This window comes from Delphinapterus leucas, chromosome 20, assembly GCF_059928025.1.
Source record: "Delphinapterus leucas isolate spDelLeu-1000000601 "Yukka" chromosome 20, BTC_Dleu_Yukka2, whole genome shotgun sequence".
Classification (NCBI taxonomy): Eukaryota; Metazoa; Chordata; class Mammalia; order Artiodactyla; family Monodontidae; genus Delphinapterus; species Delphinapterus leucas.
The window spans coordinates 53,384,223-53,401,798 of NC_143148.1; the positions used below are offsets into that span (position 1 = coordinate 53,384,223).

At 38.8% G+C, this 17,576-nt stretch overlaps 1 protein-coding gene across 2 annotated transcripts in view; it reads right to left on the reverse strand.

Annotated features, from left to right (window-relative positions):
* CDYL2 (chromodomain Y like 2) overlaps positions 1 to 17,576 on the reverse strand; it is a 191,183-nt gene that overhangs the window by 63,430 nt on the left and 110,177 nt on the right. The window lies entirely within an intron of this gene.

Below are 17,576 nucleotides of genomic sequence, written 5' to 3' on the forward strand. Positions count from 1 at the left end.
AGGCTTACTCTTACTCGAAATCACATTGCAAGCGTTCACTGAAGATCTATATTCCTTTCATTGCACCGAAGTCGAATCAGACTTTTAAAGACCAATTTGGTGTGCGTTTTTCACCGTTACTTATAATAATAAGTAACACTGAGCGTTTACATTATAGGCACTCTTCTAAACGTATCCTTACTCACAACGTGATTAGTAATATTCGCTGGGCATGTGTGAGGCAGACGCTACTAAATGCTGGCCATGGATGGTCCCATTTCATTTTCTCCAGACAACAAGCCGATGCAGTAGGTGTCCTTCCTATCCCCACTTTACAGAGAGGGAAGTGGGGCTGAGAGACTGTCTCTCAACCAAGCTCCAAGCTGGTAAAAGCAGAGCTGGGATTTCAACCACTCTCACCCCGAGTTTTTTTTTTCTTAATCATTACGCCATACCAACTCTCTCTCAACTATAAAAATCTTCCATATTGGCCAAAACCGACTCGAATCAATGAAGCCCAATATCCCCCTATTCGGCTCCCCCAGCTGCAACACAGGGGGTACAGCTGCGAGGTAAGGGTGACATTTTTTGAGCGCCTATTATGTACCTTGCATAACCCCACAGGGTGTACATTATTAATGCTCCGATTTGATAGATGAGGGATTAAGTATGACGCAAGCTGCCTACAAGGCAGGGCTAAGAGGTGGTAGAGGTAGATGTGAACGTATATCTGGTTTTCGAGCCATGTAACTCCTATCTATGTACCTTCAAAAGTAAGTAAATCTCTCATCTTCAACAAGACATGGAAAAAACACACTTAGAAAATGCCAGTCCGAAGGCTAATAACTGGTGAATCGGGGTGAAGGGTGTGTGAGGCTTCACTTATTATTCTCTCAACTTTGCTATACATGTGAAATTTTTAATTTAAAAAAACTGACAGAAAATTTCCAGTGCTCTACCCAAAAAAGAGCTAAATTTCAATGAAAAAGTAAACAATTATATTCAAAAGTTTACTATATTTTAATGTCAAGATAATATACTTTTCTAGGATGGAATTCGACCCAGTGAAATGAAGTAATAAGTGAGGAATATGCCCTCGAAACTCATGGAAAAAAAAAACAATATGAGAGGGGAGAAGCAGTTACAGTTATAGGTGATAATTGTTAAAGATGGGTAATACGTAAATGTGGGTTCATTATACAACTGTTTATGCCTGCATGTTGGAATTTTTATGTGTCTAAATTTTTCCATAATAAAAATTTTTGAAAAGTGAGATTATCTCCCAATGATCTATATACAACAGAAGCTATGCAAAATAATTAAACAACTTTCATTGCTTTGCACTTAATAAATGTCTAAACAGCTAGGCCATATTGCCTCTTTATAATACTGCTTCCTCATAGACAATTTAAATTGTTTCCTTAATTGATCCATCTGAAATCAAATTGGCCTATTTCTATGAAAATTTCTTTCCTTATAAAATGCTCTGTAAACATGTTTTAGATTTATTACATAATTTTTAGATGTATCACACAAACTCTATAATAGCTTGAAAAAGTAAAATCACGCCAAACGAATCCAACTTCCAATCTCTGAATCAAGGAATGGGACTAGCTGGGTATTCATTTGTGATAATGCTGCAGAAAGTCAAAAGTGTCTCTGCAGGAGCCTGCAGCTTTGCACATTTGTAGGACTTTGAAGGGGGAAACCCTCTGCAAGTTAACGGAGGGAGGAAAGTGAACAAGCAACATGGCACTGCTGGAAATAGCAGCATCCCTGAGAAGACCAACCTAGGAGTGTCAGGAGGAAGCCCAGAAATGTCTAAGGGCTATGAGCTAAGGGATGCGTGTTGGCGTGGAGGTCTCCAGCTTCAGAAAGCATGTGCTTGGCTCCCAGAATGGAGAACCTTCTTCCCCAGAATAAAGCAGAAAACCATGTTAGACAAACAGCCAACACAGTGATAGGTGGGTAGGTGGATGGATGGGTAGATGGATGGATGGATGGAAAAATGGATGGTTGAATGGATGAATGAACAGATGGCTGGAGAGTGGAAAACCAGCTCCTCCCCCAGTGTGGCCCCAAGTAGCCATGTAGACACTCCATGTGTTCTTGGGCAAGTTACTAAACCTCAGGTGACTCACCTAACAAGGGGGAAATAACAGCACCTACCTCATAGGGTGATAGTGGAGGATATACAAATAAGGAGATTAGCATTCCAGAGTAAAGGTCACTTAATCTTGCATACCCTCCTGTGAATACAAACATGGGTGGTATCTAAAGATAATGTTTCTCCACCTTGCAGAACGTGACCCCCTGCGGACACTCAACTCCTCCCCGGGAAGAAGACAGAGTAGAGTCCACCTACTTACATAAGTCCTTCCAAGTGTGGGAGATGGCTGTGCAGAGGAGGGCTGCTCGAGAAGCTTGGGCAGTCAGCAAGGGTGGAGTGTCTACATGGCTACTTGGGGCTGCACTGGGGGAGGAGCTAGTTTTCTTCCCTCCTAGTTACTGGAGGATTGAGTCACAAGTGGCTTTATGAGGGACAGAAAGGCCACTGCTTCCACCTCTGGTACCATCCAGAAAGCCACTGGGTGTCTTGACCGTCATTTCTACTTAAATTAACCCAATACCAACAATGAACAGTATTAACAGGATTATTAATGGCCTGACATGCAGGGGAAAAACTACTGGCTCTTCCACTTTCTATTCACATGACCCTGGGCAAGTTGCCCAGCCTCTCTGGGACTCAATGTCTCCATCTGTCAAACAGAAATACTACTAATAATAATAGTAGCTTCCTGCAAGGTTGTTGGAATAAGGAATAAGGTGTGACTGAGAAAGTAAAGTGCCTTGAACACCACAAAGCACTACGAGGACATGAGTGGAATTGCTCTCAGAAATATAAAGCTTCAGGTGACAAAAGTGATTTTATATACATGATTTCTTCTACCGTTTAAACCTTTTAAAAAAAACGGGTTTTTTTCAGGTTCAGAAAAACAACTGCTTTTTCTGAAAGACGAAAATGCCCACAAGGAGCTCAGAGGAGAGCTGGCTCCCAAACACCCCACCAGGCTTTGAATGTGCCATCTCCTGGGAACTAATCTCCTTCTTTATATCCCTGTACAGGTTTTCTGACCCTCTTTTCCTCTTCTTCTCGGGAGATCCTCAAATAGAACCAGAACTCTAGTCTGTTCTGTTGATAACAAAAGCCTACATTATTTAGGACTTGAATGTTAAATGACTGCAACGTTCTCTGTCTGGAAATCCTGTCTTTCCCTTAAGCTCCCCCCAACCTCCGCCACTGTCCTCAACTCCTCACACCTGTTGAAAACAGAGACCTGGGCCCCCAGGTGCTAGCAGCTCTGCTCTTGATGCCCCACGCCCACGCTACCTGCAGAGGCCTCGTACACTACCCGAGGCTCAGGCCCTCCAAATGGAAACAACGGTCAATTCCCTTCTCCTGTAGTTACCTAGGAATGCGTGAATGATATTAAAAAAAGCATGTGCTCACACACCTGCCACCTTCTCTATTCAAAGGTAAGCAATCTGAGGACCTGAACGATTCCTTTGAGTTCAACCAAATCATTCATTAACATGTTCTCTCTGTGATCCCCGCTAACACAAGATGCGACTCTACTGCAGGTGGGGGCAGGGAAATTGAGGCAATTATTACCAGCGCCACGATGACAGGTGGATGGCTGTCTCCTTAGGAATGAGGAGGATGACAGTCACCTCTAGTGGTACATGCTAAGTTCCAGGAACTGTGTTAATAACTTATAAGCTGTCCACTGGGCAGTATTCTCACCACTGACAGGTGAGGAAGTTGAGGCTCAGAGAAGTTAGGTAAGTTTCCCTCCATCACACAGTCAGTAGTGGTTAGCCAAGATTGGAACCCTAGTTCGTCTGAGTCCTCGGCCCAAGTTCTTGGCCACCTGGCTACACCTCACCAGTGGGAAGCCACCAGAACCAGGCAAGCAAGGTGCCAAGCATGTGGCCCACAAGCACTGAAGAAGGAGACGGCTTCGTGAAGTCCTGCATCCAACACTGTAATGTGTGTCCGTACACAAGGCACCGCAGGCCATGGTGAACCCACAGACCGCCAGCATGGCACCCACAGGCTGGTGGGGACACAGCGCTTGAATGAGGGTGCACGAAGTCACAGGTGATAACAATTATGAAAAGGGCTCTGACGGTGAAGAGAAAGGGGCCGTGGGAAAGAATGGCTACTTCAAATTGGATGGACAGGGAGGTTCCTCTGAGAAGGAACGGGGCCTTCGGAGATGGAGAAAATTTGGACCAGTGAGAGGCCTTTCCAGGCAGCAGGACAGCCTCCTCAGCTGTTCACTGGCAGGTGACCCAATAACACCACCCCCACCTAACATTCACTCAGCATTTACCAAATGCCAGCCACTGTCCTATGTGATCCCTACACAGTAATGTAATATTATACATGTTAACTCATTTAATCTTCAAAATACCTGAACGAGGTAGGTCACTTTATTCTCTTTTTGACAAAGGACAAAGCTGAGGTGCCCAGGGATTAAGGACCTTGGCCAAGGCCCCAGCTCTGACACGCAGCAGAGAGTTAAGACTTGGTTTCATGCATCCTGGCTCCAGACGCCATGCTTTCAAGGATGACACCATATCCACTCCCCACTCTTGTTCACTGAGCCCAACCTGACTGAGGCTGATGGCATACGTGCAACTTCTGATGCTCCCCCCAACTCCTGCCGGGTCACAGAAAACCTACAGCATCTTTACATGGCTTGAAAGTGGCCTCTCAAAGAAAACTCTCATTCAAAAAGATACATGCACCCCAGTATTCATAGCTGCACTATTTACAATAGCCAAGACATGGAAACAAATGTCCATCAACAGATGAATGGATAAAGAAGATGTGGTATATATACATATGTTGGTATATAATATATACAATGGAATATTACTCAGCCATAAAAAATGAAATAATGCCATTTACAGCAACATGGATGGACTTCACCTATCATACTAAGTGAAGTAAGTCACACAGAGAAAGACAAATATATGGTATCACCTATATGTGGAATCTAAAAACAATAATACAAATGAACTTATTTAGAAAACGGAAACAGATTCAGACATAAAAAACAAACTTATGGTTACCAAAGGGGAAAGGGGAGGGAGGGATAAATTAGGGGTCTGGCATTAGCAGATACACACCACTATTTATAAAACAGATAAACAACAAGGTCCGACTATATAGCACAAGGAACTACATTCAATATCTTGTAATAACCTATAATGGAAAAGAATCTGAAAACGCATAGATATATATATGTATGTATAACTGAATCACTTTGTTGTACACCTGAAACTAACACAACATTGTAAATCAACTGTACTTCACTTTTTAAAAAAAGTAGCCTCCTGAGCTTGACTCTCCTGGGGTCTCCCAGCATGCCATGTGGGCCTCCCTCCCCTCCTGCTCCAATTCTCCATCGGTTCCAAGGGAAAAAGACCAATCATCAGTCGTGTTCCCTGTCCCAGCTTCCCATCAAACCCAAAGAGTATATACAACGACAATAGCTCGGGCTTCCCTGGTGGCGCAGTGTTTGGGAGTCCGCCTGCCGATGCAGGGGACACGGGTTCGTGTCCCGGTCCGGGAAGATCCCACGTGCCGCGGAGCGGCTGGGCCCGTGAGCCATGGCCGCTGAGCCTGCGCGTCCGGAGCCTGTGCTCCGCAACGGGAGAGGCCACAGCAGTGAGAGGCCCACGTACCGCAAAAAAAATAAAGTAATAAAATAAAATAAAATAAAATGACAATAGCTCGGGAATCCAGGATCACCAACGAAGACTTTCCAGACGCTGGAAGGAAGGCCCCTCACACCAGATGGCGTTGGATGAGAAACTTTGGGTTACTAGTACAGGTCTTAACCTCTGAATGCGAAGAACAAGGCCAAAAAGGAATAAAGGAAGATGATGTCCACAACTGCTGTCTACCCACACATACACCAGAGCAGCCATCCTTGGACATTCCCCAGATTCTGGACCTCAAACCCCACACCCACAGAACCTCTCTTTCTGCATCCTTTCAACATCCTGGGACAGCTTCCTTGGAGGTAGAGAGGCACAGGCTCCCATCTTTACGACTTGGGGTATGAAGTCCTCAGGAAGAGTAAAGACGGGACAAGTTCTGGGGACAACCGTATGGACTGTTTCAGGTCTAGAAGATGGTGGTTGCTTCAGATTATCTAGTCAGAGAAGAAGGCAGTAAGAAGACGTGGCACGTCCCACTCAGTCCAGCCAAACTACAGTATACTAAGGATACAGCTGCAGACCAAGAAATTCGGCTCAGAGCCATGCAATTCAAGCTAGCATCGGGTGAGGGACTGAATGGGGAACACAGCAGCATCCAAGTGAGGAGGGGGCCAAGAGGAACTCCCACACCCACTCTGTTGGAAAACACTAAACCAGAGAGACTTCTGTTTGATCAAGAGCACACTGACAAAAACTGGTAAAATATTTATAAAAACTTCTAAAACAGAGCAGAAGCAAGAACTACAGTCCTGCAGCCTGTGGAACAAAAACCACATTCACAGAAAGACAGACAAGATGAAGAGGCAGAGGGCTATGTACCAGATGAAGGAACAAGATAAAACCCCAGAAAACAACTAAATGAAGTGGAGATAGGCAACCTTCCAGAAAAAGAATTCAGAATAATAATAGTGAAGATGATCCAGGACCTCAGAAAAAGAATGGAGGCAAAGATCGAGAAGATGCAAGAAATGTTTAACAAAGACCTAGAAGAATTAAAGAACAAACACCTAGAAGAATTAAAGAACAAACAAACAGAGATGAACAATTCAATAACTGAAATGAAAAATACACTAGAAGGAAGCAATAGCAGAATAACTGAGGCAGAAGAACGGATAAGTGACCTGGAAGACAGAATAGTGGAATTCACTGCTGTGGAACAGAATAAAGAAACAAGAATGAAAGGAAATGAAGACAGCCTAAGAGACCTCTGGGACAACATTAAATGCAACAACATTCGCATTATAGGGGTCCCAGAAGAAGAGAGAGAGAAAGGACCTGAGAAAATATTTGAAGAGATTATAGTTGAAAATTTCCCTAACATGGGAGAGGAAATAGCCACCCAAGTCCAGGAAGCACAGAGAGTCCCAGGCAGGATAAACCCAAGGAGAAACACGCCAAGACACATAGTAATCCAATTGACAAAAATTAAAGACAAAGAAAAATTATTGAAAGCAGCAAGGGAAAAAGACAAATAACATACAAGGGAACTCCCATAAGATTAACAGCTGATTTCTCAGCAGAAACTCTACAAGTCAAAAGGGAGTGGCATGATATATTTAAAGTGATGAAAGGGAAGAACCTACAACCAATATTACTCTACCCGGCAAGGGTCTCATTCAGATTCGATGGAGAAATCAAAACCTTTACAGACAAACAAAAGCTAAAAGAATTCAGCACCACCAAACCAGCTTTACAACAAGGGCTAAAGGAACTTCTCTAAGTGGGAAACACAAGAGAAGAAAAGGACCTACAAAAACAAACCCGTAACAATTAAGAAAATGGTAATAGTAACATACATTTTGATAATTACCTTAAACATGAATGGATTAAATGCTCCAAGCAAAAGACACAGGCTCAGTGAATGGATACAAAAACAAGACCCATATATATGCTGTCTACAAGAGACCCACTCCAGACCTAGGGACACATACAGACTGAAAGTGAGGGGATGGAAAAAGATACTCCATGCCAATGGAAATCAAAAGAAAGCCAGAGTAGCAATACTCATATTAGATAAAATAGACTTTAAAATAAAGAATGTTACAACAGACAAGGAAGGACACTACATAATGATCAAGGGATCAATCCGAGAAGAAGATATAACAATTATAAATATATATGCACCCAACATAGGAGCACCTCAATACATAAGGCAACTGCTAACAGCTATAAAAGAAGAAATCGACAGTAACACAATAACAGTGGGGGGACTTTAACACCTCCCTTACACCAATGGACAGATCATCCAAACAGAAAATTAATAATGAAACACAAGCTCTAATGACACAATAGACCAGACAGATTTAATTGATATTTATAGGACATTCCGTCCAAAAACAGCAGATTACACTTTCTTCTCAAGTGCACATGGAATATTCTCCAGGATAAATCACATCTTGGGTCACAAATCAAGCCTCGGTAAATTTTTAAAAATTGCAATCATACCAAGCATCTTTTCTGACCACAAGGCTATGAGATTAGAAATCAATTACAGGGAAAAAAAAAAACCCTAAAAAACACAAACACATGGCGGCTAAACAATACGTTACTAAATAACCAAGAGATCACTGAAGAAATCAAAGAGGAAATCAAAAAATACCTAGAGACAGATGACAACAAAAACACGATGATCCAAAGCCTATGGGATGCAGCAAAAGCAGTTTTAAGAGGGAAGTTTATAGCAATACAAGCCTGCCTCAAGAAACAAGAAAAATCTCAAATAAACGATATAACCTTACACCTAAAGGAACTAGAGAAAGAAGAACAAACAAAACCCAAAGTTAGTAGAAAGAAAGAAATCATAAAGATCAGAGGAGAAATAAATGAAATAGAAACAAAGAAAACAACAGCAAAGATCAATAAAACTAAAAGCTGGTTCTTTGAGAAGATAAACAAAATTGATAAACCATTAGCCAGACTCATCAAGAAGAGGGAGAGGACTCAAATCAATAAAATTAGAAATGGAAAAAAAAAACCTTCTAAAATACATCAGAACAAGATCATAACTAAAAATTCTCTGTAATATCCTACTAAGAAAAGTACTACTATACATTTTTGGATAGCATTTGTGTCATGTTTTCAAAGACTACAGAAAATACGGCCTCTGTTTTTAAAAGACAGAGAGAGGAAAAAAAGATAAATGATGAAATGAAATAAATAGGTTGAGTAGGGAACTGAATTGAAAGTAGACCCATTTATATAAGAAAGGATGTAAGGAAACCAAAGGGGGAAAAAGAAAAAAAAAAAAAACACAGGCAAAGAAATAAAATTCCCATTGGAACCAGGAAAGGACAGAGCCAACATGCACAAAATGAAATCAGTGATGTATATGACATACTTGAAGAGCTCTCCAAGAATGCAGAAGAAAAGGACACAGAGATTTTTAAAGAAAACATTAAGGAAAATGAGTGTAGGCATCCAGGAGGGTTAACAGAGACCCAAGCAATGTAAGTCTGACAAAGGGAAAAAAATCAAAATGGGACAAGAACATTAATAAAGCATAACAGAAGAGATCTCTGTATCTTGAGTCTGTAGGTCAAAAAAAGATCTCTGATGGCGGAAGCAAAGGTTGAGAATAAATCAACTTTATTTCTATTCTTGCAAAACTTAATTTCAAAAAATTAAACTCCCTACCTCACACCCCAACCTTCCCCCATCCAAAATAGTACAGAAGTTGAAAACATAAATATTGTAAACTTAAGAATTCTAAAACCAGTCAAGTGGACCTTCAGTTGGGAAGGAAGGAGGAAGACATTTCTTTGGTTAAAGGACAAAACATAAACTAACCCATTAAAAAAATGAGCCTGGAGGATCTCATAATGCCAGAAAATAAGAAATGTTCAACCAATCAACCGCAAATGATGGCAGTGGAATGCCAAAGGAGCCAACTGGAAGAGGTCCCAGTGGCCAAAGCTGGAATAATTTGAATAATAAATAGGTTATACATGTATAACCTAAAGAATAAAATAAATACCCATGAGTTCACCTGATATAAATAAATGAATTAATTATCAGAAGTTGGCCTGCAGGCCAAATCTGGCCCAGTGTCTGTTTTTAAGAATAAAGATTCATTGGAACACACCACACCCATTCATTTAGGTATCATCTATGGTGCTTCACGCTATCAGAGTCAGTTGTGTAACAGAGACTGTATGGTCTACAAAGACTAAAATATTTGCTATATGGTCCATTACAGAAAAAGCTTGCTGACTCTGGAATAAATAAACAAATGGGAGAAGGGACAAATATTCCTTATAGCTGAATTCCAAATAACAAATGTAAAAAGAATAAAGGAAATAGAAAAATCAGCATTAGAGCACAACAGTAATAATTGCTACAGACAAGAGCCACAGATGGATGCTAAAACGAGTTGGTAAAACTTTAAAGAGAAATAGGATATTTGCATAGCCTGAAAATATCTCCCCCGACATATTTATGAACTATCATGGTAGTTTGAACAGATGCCCACCAATTGATCCTCTTCCCTCTAGGAGGTGCAGCTTAATTCCTCTCCCCTTAAGTGACTGGACTTAATGACCCCTTTCTAACAAACAGAGTACGCAAAGGAAAAAAAGAGTACCTGTACGGTGCAGAAACCTGGCCCACACCAGGGACCAAGGTTACATCACCTGCATAAATCGTGTTGCTGGCATGTATACTCTGATCTGATTCACTGAGAAGCACACTTCCCCTTTGTGGTATAATCCCCCAAACCCATAACCTATTGATTACACATCAGACAAACCCAAATTGAAGGACAGTCTACAAAATACTTGACCAGTACACTGGAAAAATATCAAGTCACAAAATACAAGGAGACCAAGATATGGCCTTAGATTGGAGGTGACTGAGGAAAAGCAGTAACTAAATGCAATGTGGTATCCTGGACTGGATCCTGAAACAGAAAAGGATGTTCGTGGAAACACTGGTGAAATCCTAATAAAGTATGTAGGTTAGTTTACAGAGCAGCACCAATGTTAATTTCTTAGTTTTTATAAATGTACATGGTGTAAGATGTAAATAATCATGAAAACTGGCTAAGGGGTATATGGAAACTTTGTACTATATAACTCTTCTGAAAATACATAATTATTTCAAGTTTTTTTTAACATACAATTGCAGGTTACGCAAAAACTTAAAAAAAAAGCATGTGAATAATGGGAACAGCAATCATAAAACCTAACAATTCCAGGTACTCATTATATACTTATTCGCTTAGTAATAAAAAATAAGAGAAAGAACAAAAATATATCAGGCAGGATCAAATTTTGTAAAGAATATCAAAGTAAAATTTGAGGAGCAAAAATGCATTAAATAGGAAAGGAAATTTTTTAATTAAAAAATACTCACTAAATACATAATAGTTATGAACTTTTCTGTATCAAATAACAGACCCAAAAGTAACGTTTAAAAATTCAACAGAAAATTGGTAGAAACAATTTGAACTGAAGACTTAAATTCAATACTTTCAGACTGAGACACATCAAGCAGATGAAAAATATGGATATAAAGAATCTGACATATAAATATGATGGTTGATCAAGTAAATATTACATATATTTGTATGAACACAAATTTTAACTGCATAATTTATAAAGAAAATAAACTCTACAAAATTTCAAGAAAATCATCCATGGAACACTTATAAAAATTGATTAAATACGAAAATGTAAGAGGAAAATAATCCCTAATGAATGCAAAAAAAGAGATATTTTACAGACTGTGATTTCTAAATACATACAATGCTATAATACTAGATAACACAATTTTAAAATAAATCCCAACCACTTATAAATGAACAAACGACCCTAAGTAACCATCAAATAAAGAGCTAAGAAAAAACTGCAATAACATTTTTTCAAAAATCAAAAAATGAGTACACACACAGTCAAATAGTTGGGAGGCAGAAATAAAGAAGGAAGGAAGAAGTTAAAACATCTACCCTCAGTAAGCAGTAAAAGAAAACAAATACTCTTGGGCAGAAAGAGGAAAGAATAACTATCAAAGCAGAAATTAACAAACTAGAAATTGTAAAAAAGCTGAACTCATTGACATTCAAAAACTGATTTTTGAAATAAAGAGGAAAAATGGCAGAGTAGGCAGCTCCAAGGGTTTGTTTCTCTACAGAAACAATGAAAAATCAAGCAAAAACGTCAGAATCAACTGTTTTAGAATTCTGGAAAACAAGGTTTGTAGCAACCAAACTGAAGGCTGAATCAAGAAAAACACAGCTCAAAAACAGTAGGAAAGCTTTTTGTCATTTTTACTTAGTCTTGCCCCACCCACTCCCCAGCTCAGTAGCAGTCTTGAATAAAGCAGCCCATATCCCCAGTATGGAACCACGGTCCTTGGTTCTGGAGGAAGAAAAGCAATCCTTCTCCTCAAAGAACTGTGTTTGTTCTAACTTGTCTAGGGGCTACCTGAGGAATGACATAAGCACTTGTTTTTGTTTTCCTCAAAACTTACTTAGGTTGGAAAATAGCTAGGCAGAGTCATTCTTGGAAAACAATGTATGCAAATGCACAACCTGCTGCCAAATGGGACAAAAGAGTACAAGTGAGAAAAACAATAGATGCACCAAAAGCCTGGGAAGAAAAGATGAAGCATTTCCTTGGGAAATTCGGCGATTCAGAAAAGCTACATACATGCCCAAGGCAGGATACATGCCCAGAAAAGATGGCCCTAAAACTTTCCCCTCTGGCTGATCTCTAAACTTAGTGCATGCAGGAAGTGAAGACTAAGGCAGACTTGTAAATGCCCTGGCTAGCATTGAAGGAATGTCCCAACACAGAGCCAATCTGAAAAGCCAGAGGGAGGCTTGCTTCCTTGCTTGCTTCCTTCCTTCCTTCCTTCCTTCCTCCCTCCCTCTCTTCCTTCATTTCTATTCTTTACTTCCTTATTTATTTCTCCTCGCATGCAAGGAAATCTGTCACAACCAGCTTAACACAAGATAAAGGAACAGAGAGCTCATAGACCACACATGACAAGGAGTACAGACTTTAAAAAAACAGTTTAGATAAGCCTCTAAACAAACAGCAACAGTCCACAACAAGCAACAAGAACAAACCCTGACAAGGGGGGAAAGTCTAATTTCCAGAGTTACCACGTTATAATATTCAAACTGTCCAGTCTTTAATAAGAAATTATGAAACATTCAAAGAAACAAGAAATATGGCCCATTCACAGAAGAAATTAACAGAAATTTCCCCTAAGGAAGGAAAGACATTGGACTTACCAGACAAAGGCTTTGAATTAACTGTCTTAAGTATTCTCAAAGGGCTAGAGAAAACCATGGACAAAGGGTTAAAGGAAGCCAGGACAACAACGTCTCAACAAATAGAAAACATCAATAAAGCAATGAAAATTATGAAAAGGAACAAAAGAAATCTGGGAGACAAAAAGCACAATAACATACATGAAAAATTCACAAGAGAGTTTCAATAAAAGATGTGAAAAGGCAGAAGAAAGAATTGGCAAATTTGAAGATAGTTCAATTAAAATTATCCAGTCTGAGAAGCAGGAAGAAAAAACTAAAGGGAAATAAACAGAGCCCAAGAGACCTGTGGGACACTGTCAGGAGTAACAACATACACACATAATAGGCGTTCTGGAAGAAAAGGAAAAAGAGAAAGGGGCAGAAAGAATATTTAAAGAAATAATGGCCAAAATTGTCCAAATTTGATAAAAGATATAAGTGTACATATTCGAGAAGCTCAACAAACTCAAAATAGGATAAGCTCAAAGAGGTCAACAGAGATACATTACAATCAAACAACTGAAAGACAAACTCAAAGAGAGGATCTTAAAAGCAGCAAGCAAAGTGACTCATCACATACAAGGGATCCTCAATAGGATTAACAGTCAATTTCCAATCAGAAACCATGGAGGCCAGAAGGCAGTGGAATCACACATTTAAAGTGCTAAAAGGGCTTCCCTGGTGGCGCAGTGGTTGAGAGTCCGCCTGCCGATGCAGGGGACACAGGTTCGTGCCCCGGTCCGGGAAGATCCCACATGCCGTGGAGCGGCTAGGCCCGTGAGCCATGGCCACTGATCCTGCGCGTCCGGAGCCTGTGCTCCGCAACGGGAGAGGCCGCAACAGTGAGAGGCCCGCGTACCGCAAAAAAAAAAAAAAAAAAAGAGTGAAAGTGCTAAAAGAAAAAACTGTCAACCAAAAATTTACATCTGAATATACATGCACCCCAATGTTCCTAGCAGCATTATTTTCAGTTGCCAAGGTATGCAAGCAACCTAAGTGCCCATCAGCAGACAAATGGATAAAGAAGATGTGGCATATATATACAATGGATTATTACTCAGCTGTAAAAAGAATGAAATATTGCCATTTGCAGGAAGATGGATGGGCCTAGAGATTATAGTACTAAGTGAAGTAAGTCAGATAGGGAAAGACAAATATATGATATCACTTATATGTGGAATCTAAAAAAATGATACAAATGAACTTATTTACAAAACAGAAATAGACATAGAAAAACTTATGGTTACCAAAAGGGAAAGGGAGGGAGGGATAAATTAGGAGTTTGGGATTAACATATACACATTACCATATATAAAACAGATGAACAATGAGGACCTACTGTATAGCACAGGGAACTATATTCAGTATCTTGTAATAACCTATAATGGAAAAGAATCTGAAAAAGAATATAGATATACACATATTGAATAAATAATTGAATCACTTTGCTGTACACCTGAATCACTGTAAATCATTCAATTTTTAAAATTTGGTGAAAAATTCTACATCTGGCAAAACTACCCTTTAAAATTGAAGGAGAAATTATGTTATTCCCAGGTAAACAGAAACTCAGGTAATAATATTATTAGTAGACTTGCTTTACAGGAAATGCTAAAGGGAGTCCTTTAGGCTGAAATGAAAGGATACAACATAATAACCTGAAGCAACATGAAGATTAAAGAACTCCAGAAATGTTAACCACATCGGTAATATAAAAGCCAGCACTACTGTATTTCTGATGTGCAACTACCTCTGTACATTTCCTATATGACATAAAAGAAAAACGCATAAAGTAGTAATTATAAATGTATATTGATGAGTATAGAATATATAAAGATGTAATCTGTGATAATAACAACATAAATGGGGGAAAGGGAAGGGAGGTATATACAAGCAGAGTTTTGTACGATATTGAAGCTGCACTGATATCAATCCAGTAGACTGCTATACACTTAGGATGTTAATGGTAAATCTCATAAAACCACTAAGAAAATATCTGAAAAATATACAGTAAAGGAAATCAGAAGGGAATCAAAACGGCACATTACAAAAACTGATTTTTGAGGCAAGGCAATAAAACAGATAAATTTTCTGGTAAATCCCACTGAAGGAAAAATAGAGAAAATACAAATAAAATGAATCATAAATGAAATGAGAATATAACAGATGTAAAATAAATGCATATAATACTATGTCTTCTAACATGCTGAAAAGTTTGAAAACAGGTGAAACGCTTACTATGAAATAATATGTGCATTAGCAAAAATGACTCAGAAGATGAAAGTATAAACAGGCCAATAAGCAGATACAGTTATTAAACATCTGAACAGAATAACAACTCTAGGAAAAAATGGATAGTTATTAAATAATTTTTTAAGAAAAGGTTCTACCCTAAAATAGGTTTACTCGGGAATCTTACCAATGTTTAAGAAATAGGTAGTTCCCACAGTACAGAAATGATTTTGGTGCAGAGAGAAAAAATGGAATGCTTTCAAATCCACTGAACAAATCTATCATTGCCTTCATGAAATCTTATAAAAGACAGCATAACAATAAAATATATATAACAATTTCACTGATCAATATGATGTAAGCATTTTACATAGAACTAAAAATCAGAAGGAGTAATATATTTAAAGGATAAAATATCTCAAAGTGACAGAATGGTTAAATTTAAAAGTCTACTAAGAGGAAGTTTCACATTAATTGGTCAAAGAAAAAAATGAGATGATCTTAACAGATGCTGAAAAGTTAATTACCCAAATTTTAAATTCATTCCAGACCACCTCTCCCCACAAAAAAGGGACTAAAATATATATGACAAAGAAAAGCAATATCAAACGGGAAGTCTGCACCAATTCTAAGAGTAAAATTTAATAAGCACTTATACTGATGTCAAGATCAAAACAAAATATGTACAATTATTTCGCTATTGAGCTATTTTGGGTGACAGAGCAACATATGAAAATACAAAACAAGAAAAGGAGACATGAATATAGAAACAGAAAACAAATTATCACTATATTAGATAATATGATTATATATCTTGTATGTCTAGAAAATGTGAGATAATTAACATAAAAAAATTTGACTTGACCAGAACTTACAAAGTTTAGCAAATGCTTAACAATAAATATAAATAATTCACTATCAACATTGCTCCAAAACGAAACTACACATTCTCTTCAAATATGCATCAAGTATTCACAAAAACAATTACATATTACACTTCAGTTAAATCTCAATACATTAGAAAACATAACAAAAATCACACAATCCATAATTTCAAAATTTATTCTAATAAAATTCTGAATCAACAAGAAAATGACAGAGAAGAAAACTCTATGGACTAGGTTTCCAGTTTCTGCTTAGGCTGTAGAGCTGGAAAACAACTGCTCCCTGCTTTAAAGAGTAAGAACAAGAATAACAAAAGTCCAGGGCTTCCCTGGTGGCTCAGTGGTTAAGAATCTGCCTGCCAATGCAGGGGACACGGGTTCGAGCCCTGGTCTGGGAAGATCCCACATGCCACGGAGCAACTAAGCCCGTGAGCCACAACTACTGAGCCTGCACATCTGGAGCCTGTGCTCCGCAACGGGAGAGGCCGCGACAGTGAGAGGCCCGCGCAGCGCAATGAGGAGTGGCCCCCGCTCGACGCAACTGGAGAAAGCCCTCGCACAGAAACGGAGACCCAACACAGCCAAATAAATAAATAAATAAATAAATAAATAATTAAAAAAAGAGATAGAAATCTAAACACTACTTTCTTTAAAAAAAAAAAAAAAAAAAAAGTCCAGACAAACTCATGCTCTTGACTTGCCTAGAACTCACCACAGAACAGATATTGAGGGGAAAACAGCTAGCCCAAAATCTCAGATGCTTGCAGAGAGAGACTGAATTTGATGCTTACCTTGAGCAGTGCCACTGGACACCAGCTCTAATGGAGAAGATGAACAATGCAAGATCAGACAGAAAAACTCAGTGGAAAGAAGGAAACGGTAAGAAATAATCAAGCAAAAATGCTAGAAATCAACAACATAATAAGAAATATGAGAATTTCAAGAAAGACTGATCAGTAGACTCGACATAGATGAGGAAGAAAATCAGAAAACTTGAAGGTAGGTCAATAGAAACTAAACCAAACTGAAACACAAAGAAAAAAAGCAGGAAAAAAACAGGGCACCTAAGAGCTGTAGAATGATACCAAATAGTCTGACATACATGTCAGTGGAATCCCAGAGGGAAAAGAAAGGAAGAATAGGCAGAAGAAATACTTGAAAACTGAATAGCCAAAAATTTTCAAAATTGATGACAGTATCAAAGCACTATTCCAACAGCTCAGAAAACACTGAGCAGGATAAATACTCCTCCTGCAAAAGAAAATAATATAATACAATGCAATATACTAACTCATATCATACTGAAACTGCAGAAAACAAAATACAAACAGAAAATCTTACAGTCAGAGAAAAAAAAGATGCATTTCATATCTAGGAACAAAAATAAGCATTACATCAGATTCCTTATCAAAAATCATGCACGACAGCAC